Genomic DNA, 8948 nt, shown 5'->3' with positions numbered 1-8948 from the left:
CTGGGAAAGGTCCCTACTGATTTAAGGTTCATTACTGGCAAACACAACAAAATTAGCTTATTAAAATTAACAATGATGGAAGGTTTCACTGCTCAGAGTTGATGAGGAGGATTGAGGTCATGTAGGGGATGTGTGTGTATGGGTTGTGTTCTCCTTCTTTATCTGGGAGGAAAGTTGTGTCTGACAGCCAGAACATCATCCATAAGACTTGGACAAAATGAATGATGAGGATTCTGCAGTCCCACAGTTTATTAATATGGATGATGTAGAACTATACAAGCCACTAGTTACCATAAACAGGTGGGTTATTCTCTGAAGCTATATTAATTTGCAGAGAGTGTATTAATGGAAGACCAAGGACAGTACACATCTCACTTATTTTATTTTGACAAAGATTTAAACAGCATAAGTGAAATAACCTTATCAGTAAAGTCTGATTCAAAAGGCCTCTTTATCCTTGAGCTAGAAAACTGAGTGTCCAAATTAATCTAGTTTCTCAGAAAAAGATAGCAACTGGATCTGCAGGTATATTGGGACAGAGAACTTCCAGGAGAAGAAACTGCCACCAAACCATATGGGCAACTTCTTTGCAACTTAATCTTTGAATTATCTAAATCGCATGGAAGTTCAGTGGCCTATCTAGGGTCACACAACCAAGTATGCATCAGAGGCAAGACTGGAAAAGAGAGAGACAGAAAGACACAGAGAGTCTTTCCTGGTTCAGAGACCAGCTACTTACCCACCACTCCATGCTGTCCAAATAGCATTCACACACATACGCAGCTTCATTCCATCTTTGAAATGCTTCTTACTGCATGTGTCCTTCATGTCTTTACACCCAACCTAAGAAAGTCCATTTGGGATGCCCATGACTACAGGCCATTATGTTATTCTTTTTTTCTAATTCAACTAAAGGACAAGGAAGGCCCTAAAAATATGATGCCTTAAAACAGTGGGGCAACATCACATAATGAAAAGGACACTGGAATATTTGTTAGAAGCCTGAGTTTGAGTCCTACCCAGGGCACACTACTAACTGTGTAAACATGTAGAATTCATTTAAACTCTATGAGATGCAATTTCTCCATCTATAAGAGGGAATAGCCATATTTAAGGCACCAACTTTCAGGATCAAATGAGATAATGTGTCTTTTCTCTATCCTCTCCCTCTCCCTCTCTTCTCTCCCTGTCTCTCTGTCTCTGTCTCTCTGTGTCTTTCTGTCTCTCTTTTCTCTCTCTTCACCTCCCAACTCTTGGAATTTCTGGTTTCCTTTAAGTTTCAGCTTAAATATCACACGTTCTCCCCAGATGCTAGAGACTTTTCCTCTAAGAGTACCTTGTATTGGGCCAGCTAGGTGGTGCAGTGGATAGAGCACTGGCCCTGGAGTCAGGAGTACCTGAGTTCAAATCTGGCCTCAGACACTTAACAGTTACTAGCTGTGTGACCCTGGGCAAGTCACTTAACCCCAATTGCCTCACTAAAAAAAAAAAAAAAAAAAAAAAAAAAAAAAAAAAAAAAAAAAGAGTACCTTGCATTTATTTTGCAAATGCCTTGTATATGCTTAATTATGTGCATGTTGTTTCCACTGTTCAAGTGTAAGCTTCTTGAGGACAGTGATTTTTACTTTTGTCTTTTCATCATCAATGCTTAGCACAATGTGGTACATAGTAGATACTTAGTAAATGCTTTTTAACTGACTTATTGATGATACAGCTTGGTATAAATACTCTCACATGCCTACAGAAACTAAATGCTGAAAATTAGAAAGCTCTATGGATCTCAGATCCTCATTGTTATTCCAGTATTAATCCTATAGACTGATGTTGGGCCACATTTCCTCACTTTTTCCTTGAACTGTTTTGTTTAGGGGTTTGTTGTTGTTGTTGCTGTTGTTTTGAGAGGGAGGGAGTGAGGAAGGGTCCTGTCATCAATCCTTTCAGTATTTATTTAGAAATACCTACTATGTACCAGTAATAGTGCCAGGCCCTACGTCTATATCCCAAAGAGATTATAAAAAGGGGAAAGGACCTACATGTACAAAAATATTTATAGCAGCTCTCTTTGTGGTGGCAAAGAATTGGAAATCAAGGGAATGCCCACCAATTGGGGAATGACTGAACAAGTTGTGGTATATGAATGTAATGGAATACTATTGTGCTGTAAGAAATTATGAGCAGGCAGATTTCAGAAAAACCTTGAAAGACTTACACGAGCTGATGCTGTATAAGATGAGCAGAACCAAGATAATATTGTACACCGTAACAGCAACATTGTGTAATGATCAACTGTGATAGACTTTGCTCTTCTCAGCAATGCAATGATCCAAGACGATTCCAAAAGACTAGTGATGGAAAATGCTATCCACATCCAGAGAAAGAACTATGGCTTCTGAATGCAGATCAACCCACACTATTTTTACTTTTTGTCGTTTTGGGGTTTTGTGTGTGTGTGTTTTGTCCCTTTTGTTCTGTTTCTTTTTTTTTTGCAATATGACTGATATGGAAATAAGTTTAACATGATTGTACATGTATAATCTTTATTAGATTGCTTGCCTTCTTGGGGAAGGGGGAGGTGAGGGAGGAAAAAAATTTGAAATTCAAAATCTTATAAAAATGAATGCTGAAAATTGTCTTTACATGTAACTAGAAAAACTAAAGCCCTACTTACAAAAAAATGAAAACAAAACAAACAAAAATAATGTAAACTGTTGAAGAAAAAAATTAGTGCCAGGTCCTAGGAAGGCAAAGAAAGAATATAAAATAATCCCTGTCTTTTAGGAGGTCAAATTCTATTAAAAGAACAACACTTATATGGATGTTTTCTCCTACTGGATGATACTTTTTACCTTTATCCTTTTAACTCGGGATCCCAGATCTTCAATTGCTGATTCCAGTTTATTGAATAGATCCAAAAATTCTGTCACTTCCTTGAGACTGAACATGCCTTGCCTTGATTCTGAACATGAGGCTGAAACAAGACAATGGAACACTCGAGGCCAAATAAAAAGAGTCTTGATGGGAAGCTAAAGGACCAAAACAAGGAAGGAGATGGAAAGGCAGGGAAACCTGACTTTACAAGCTTGTCCAGGACTGGCCCTGATGTCAGTCGATCATTTTAAGTATGAAGTACTAGTCAGATTGCCTTTGAAGGTTTTTGGTGTTGGGGATTCATTGTCATTTTTACTTGGAAAGGTCATTAGAGAGTAAGTTAGAGAGATATAACTCTGTCTCTCAGCTCAGTGTGTTGCTTCTGTAAGTGTGCCCTCCTGAAAATAAACTACATCTGGCAACCACTTGTGTGAATTACCCAAATAAAAGCCTCATACTGTTAATGGAGCACTTTTGTACTAGAAAAAGAAACCATTAGATTTGATGTTAAAAGAAACTGCTACTGTCACTCATTCGATTGATTGCATCTTTTATTAGGTCTTCCCTGAATTATGTTATGCTACTTCTCTCTTAATCTGTTCCCCTTTGTTGGGATATTCAGAATGTATATTTTGAAAGTGGTGAAGAAAAATGTAAGGAAGGATAAATTTCCTGATCGTAAAAGCTTTTTTTTTTCATGAGTGGAATTAAGAGTCTAGTTGTCAAGTGGAGTCTGGAATCTAAGCGTAAATTTCAGGGAGAGAGGATTATGTTGTAAAGGAGACTGCAAAGGTATAAATTTCAGCTCTATGGTGGGCAGGGGGAAGGAGGTGAGAGCAAATGGAAGCTAACCAGGGAGCATACATCACTTTACTGTTAGCTCAGTGACCATGCTCAGTCAAAGAGCTCTGCTAATCGTTTCCAGAGTAATATTTTCAGAGACTAGAAGTAGACTCTACTCAGTAGGGCATGCTCTGTTTAAAAATACTCTCTTTATCAACTTTATCAACTGGCAGCATCTAAGATAGATCTTCAGGCTTCCAAGGCAGGAAGAGACCTAGGTTTGAATACATGTGTCTTCATTCTTTATCTGCCCTAATTGAAATGGAGTTAGCACCCAAGTCACAAAGAGTATGATACAAGAGAAAAGATGTGATCCCAAAGTGGCCCATGCAGGCAATGGAGGATTGGGTGAAGAGTTGTTAGGTAAGTGTGAATGGCTTGGTGTACAGCTACTATTAGAGCACAAAGGGCTACAAGAGACAGATCATAATCATGACAAGTTGTCAAGTTTCAGAATCTCCCTTCCCTGTTTTATATACTCACCCTAAGCTACAAGGGGTATTCATGCTCTATGAACATTAAGGTTCCCTGGTTAGATTTGCCTCAGCTCTTCTATTTTGTTATTTAGAACCTCTCTCTGATTGCCTTAACAGAATCTCAGAGTTTTATTCATAAATAACTTATAGCTGATGAAATATCATTGAATGGGAGAAGGCTAAAGATGCCATACAAATGATAGATAAGGGATTTCAGCTGAGAGAGAGCAGTAGGGAAGAGACTCAATAAGAAGGAAGTTACCCCTATCTTCCCTCCCTGGTTGTCATTAAGATGATAAACCTAGTATAGCTCTCTACATCCAGTGGGCATACAATAGTAAAATGACTGATTTGGAGTCAAGGGGACCCACATCCAAATTCTGGCTCTGCTCCTCATTCCTTGTTTATAAAACATTGATTTGACTGGGGGGAGGGTTGCAGAGGCAAATGGGGTTAGGTGACTTACTCCAGGTCACACAGCTACTTAGTGTCTGAGGCTGAATTTTAATTCAGGTCCTCCTAATTCCAGGGCCAGTGCTCTATCCACTGTGCTACCTAGTTGCCTCTATTTAATATTGAGCAAATTATTTTAACCTCCCTTGACCTTAGGCTCTTCTCTGTAAAATGAGGAACTTCTAAATCAATGATTCTAACTATTCCTAACAGATACCATATCACGATCCAAAACAATAGTTGAGTATAAGACTGTCACAATTAAACACAAACATTTAAGATCATAGACCACAAGGGACATTGGAGACAATCCTGTTCAGGTTCTTGATAAAGGAGGAAACTGGAATCCAGAGAGGTTGTGACTTATGCCAAGTTATACAAATCACAGATCTAGAATTTAAACCCATTTCTTCTGAGTTCAAATCTAGAAGTCTTTCCACTTTCTCACATTGCAAAATCTCTCATGAGCATAGCATGAGATTGTTACTTCTTGTCTCCCAGACGAAACATCCTTCCATGACAGCCTAGGAAGGGCGATATCAAGGTTTAGTGTTCAATTTGAATTCCACATAGAGAGAACATAGGACAGTAATCCCCTAAACTATTTATTTTCTCAGTCCTGCTCAGCACTTTGTAGCATACCTACTTTTCTTTTACCGGCTCTAGTTCTTGGCCTGTTTGTCCACCACTTTACTCCCATCATCTACTTTCCCACCAAGGTTCCCCTGAACCAAAGCCTACTATGGGATATGATGTGGAACTCTAGTTCTCTCTCCTCCCTTCCCAAATAAATATTCAGCCCTTTATGGGGTTTTATATACAACATGTAATTGTAGGGAAATGAATGAAAGTTTGACAATAAATTGCAAAGTTATGGCAACTTTTAAAAGTCAGTCCTGATCTTGGCTAACACTTCTATGGATCTGTGAGCTCATCAAAGTTAATGTGTTTTCCAGTTACCACAAGTCATCTGGCCTTCTCATTCTATGTGATTTTTGTATTCCATAAATTATCCACATGACACTAGGGTCTAGGAACCATCCTTACATGTCTTGACATTGCAAGGTGATCAATGGAACATAGGAGCTGTCCATCAATTATTGATTGCACTCATTACATAAATGCCTAGACTTTTTCCCTTATAATATATTTCTGATATCTTTTGCACAATTTTCCTTTCAAAAGCCTTCATTGGTAGTCTGTTGTAGCCTACTTCCATATATAATTCACTTCTCCCTTGAACCTTAAGTAGCCTTCAATTCTAATTTTTCAGATTCTATACTATTTTATACTCAGTCATATAAACTCTACATAATAATTAACAGTCTGATCTTTATTGGAATTTAAATAACAGCAAACACGATCTTTCTTAGCTCCTCATTAGCTCTTCATTGATTAATCCTTTGGTTCTTTTCCTGAGAATCATCATCTACCACAATCCTTTTGTCTATGTTCTTATTCTTGGGACTGGTGTTCCTTATCCATTTCCTACAACTCCGGCACCTGTCTCTCTGAAACCTTAGGATCTGTAGCAGCAATCCAAGTAGTGTAATCTTTTTCAACACCACAGCCATGGAAAGCATAGACATGCCCATTGTGGGCTATATTACAGGAGAAGCATAAAGTTGAGAATTTAAAGAAGAGTGATCAGTGCCCGAATGTGGTAATTACTAGACTATTATTATGTAATCCTTGAGCCAACTTTTCTATTTGATCAGAGTGATTCAGAGTCAAGCATTAACAATAGTACTGATGGGCCAGCTAGGTGGTGCAGTGGATAGAGCCCTGGCCCTGGAGTCAGGAGTACCTGAGTTCAAATACAGCCTCAGACACTTAACACTTACTAGTTATGTGACCCTGGGCAAGTCACTTAACCCCAGTTGCCTCACTAAAACCAAACAAACCAAAAAAACCCCAATAATACTGATAAAATACTTGAAAGTTTACAAGGCACTTTACATACATTATTTTATTTGATCCTCATAACACTGTGAGGTGGGCCCTACAGATAGTGTTATATCCATTTTACAGATAAGAAAAATGAGGTACTGAGAAGTTAAGAGATTTTCCCAGTTTCACAAACTGACATAATGGTAAGGTAAGCAACAGAGTTTGAGTTAAGTCTTAGGGTTTAGATTTAGGGCTTTCTGACTCCAAGTTCAGCACTCTGTCCACCATGCCAAACTGTCTTTTTAGCTCATGGGGGCAGGAAAACCCAAAGCCATATGATTTGAAATCCCTGGCAGACATTCATGACATAGATGTGATTTTTTGTGTTTCTCCCACCACACTGAATTCTAGGAAGTGATCCAGGAAAAATTTGTTGAGTTTGTATTTTCCCTACCCCTGGGCACCTGTTTGTTGTTGCTATCTTTGCTACCTTCCTAGTAGCTCAGGAGTAAGCCTTCAAGTGTAGTGGAGTCATTGAGGAAAAAGCATTTTGGAGACAACATGGACCACATAATAGAGAGAGCAACTATCTGAGATTCTTTCCCATCAACCTCAGGAGTTCAGAACATAACATTTGGGTTCTGAGATGGGACAACGAATACAGTACTCTAGAGGTAATCCGACTTGTACTAAGGATTCAGTGAGGTTAATTTGCATTAAGGGGTTTCCAAACTAGCAACTAGACATGTCATCATCTTGCATCATCCAGAAAAATCACAGATTCATAGATAAAAGCTAGAAGGATGTTGAATGAATCCTAATTCATTTCTTAACACACCTGCAAGAGGATATGTTGGCCTTAGCAGCGATCCCAGGAGTGCAATATAATGTGTCTGCATTTCCAGACCTCTGTGTTCCCCACAAATCCCAGACAAATGTTTTACACTTACTTATTATCCAGAAGATGTTGATGCAGATGTTGCTGTTGACACCATATGGCAGTCACAAGTCCCAGCATTCCATCAGGAAACTCACACCTGAAAACACTTTAGCTGAGAAACTGTTGCAAGAAGGTAGTGAATTCTTCCACAAAGGGGAAATTACGTCCGCAATTCCAAGTCCTGTGTTGCATGGATTCTCTAAAGCATCAGTCAAGGCATTTGAATAATTCGTATTCTTTGAAATTAGGTTTTGAGGAGATATAAATTTGAAAGTAAAAATGGATTTTCAAAGAGGGCAGGAGAGCCTAGTTTCTATTTTTCAAGAAATTGGGAAAGGGATACAATTTTAGCTTTCTCTAAATATGAACATTATGGAAGTCATAAAGAGCGGATTCAGACATTTTATTCGTTTTGGACTCTAGTTAAACTTTCCCTTGGGAATATCGTACTACAAAAAAGGAAAAGAAAGAAAAGATGCTGTCTCTAATAGTTTTAAGGCAGAGAATTGTTATGAGTGGGGAAATGGAAACAAAGTGGCTGCCTGTCAGTTGGAGAATGGCTGCACAAGTTGTGGCAAAGGAATATAATAGAATACTGCAAGATAAAAAAATATGAAGAATTCAAAGAAATATGGTAAGACTTACTTGTGTGTATTTATACAGAGTCACATAAACTAAGAATGATCTACACAATGACCACAACACCATAAAGGAAAGCAATATCCAAACATAGATCTTAGATAAAAGCCATAACTGATCTTGATTCATAAAATCAGGATAAGTAACAACACCTGTTATGCGGAATTTTTGTGAGGATCAAATGAGATAATATATATAAAGGGTTGTTTGGGTTTTTTTTTTGCAAAGCTCAAAGTGCTATAGAAATGTAAACCATCATTATTTTTGTTAGTGTTATTCCAGAAGACTGATGAAAAAGCATTTCTCCCTCCTCTCAGTGGGGCAGTGGTAGGCCATAAGTACCCAATGAGTCATCTGAGCTCATACATAGTGAATGTATTTGGATTTAACTGTACTTCTAGGTTGCAAGAAGGATTCTATTGGGGTTAGGACACTGCAGGTGGGGGGGAAGACTTTTTAAATGTTACCCAAAATGCAGCATTGTAAGTATGTGCATATATATGCATATGTGTATATACACACACACACACACACACACACACACACACACACACACACACATACACAAAAGATGTAAGGAGAGGCAATATGCTATTGTCAGACATTACAGAATAGTTGAAAGATCACTGAACCAGGAGTCAGGAGACCTGGATCCCAATACCTACTTTGGGGGGGTTTTCTATCAATAACTGTGAGAAAATGGACAAAGTTGCCTTATTTCTTTGAGCCTCATTTTCTTTAATAATAAAATAGAATAATGCTTGCACAATTTACCTTGTCATAAGGGAAAAGTTTATAAACTTCTGAAGTTTATATAAATTTGAATTTTTGTTATTATT

This window comes from Dromiciops gliroides, chromosome 6, assembly GCF_019393635.1.
Source record: "Dromiciops gliroides isolate mDroGli1 chromosome 6, mDroGli1.pri, whole genome shotgun sequence".
In the NCBI taxonomy this organism is placed as follows: domain Eukaryota; kingdom Metazoa; phylum Chordata; class Mammalia; order Microbiotheria; family Microbiotheriidae; genus Dromiciops; species Dromiciops gliroides.
This window is presented reverse-complemented; position numbering follows the sequence as displayed.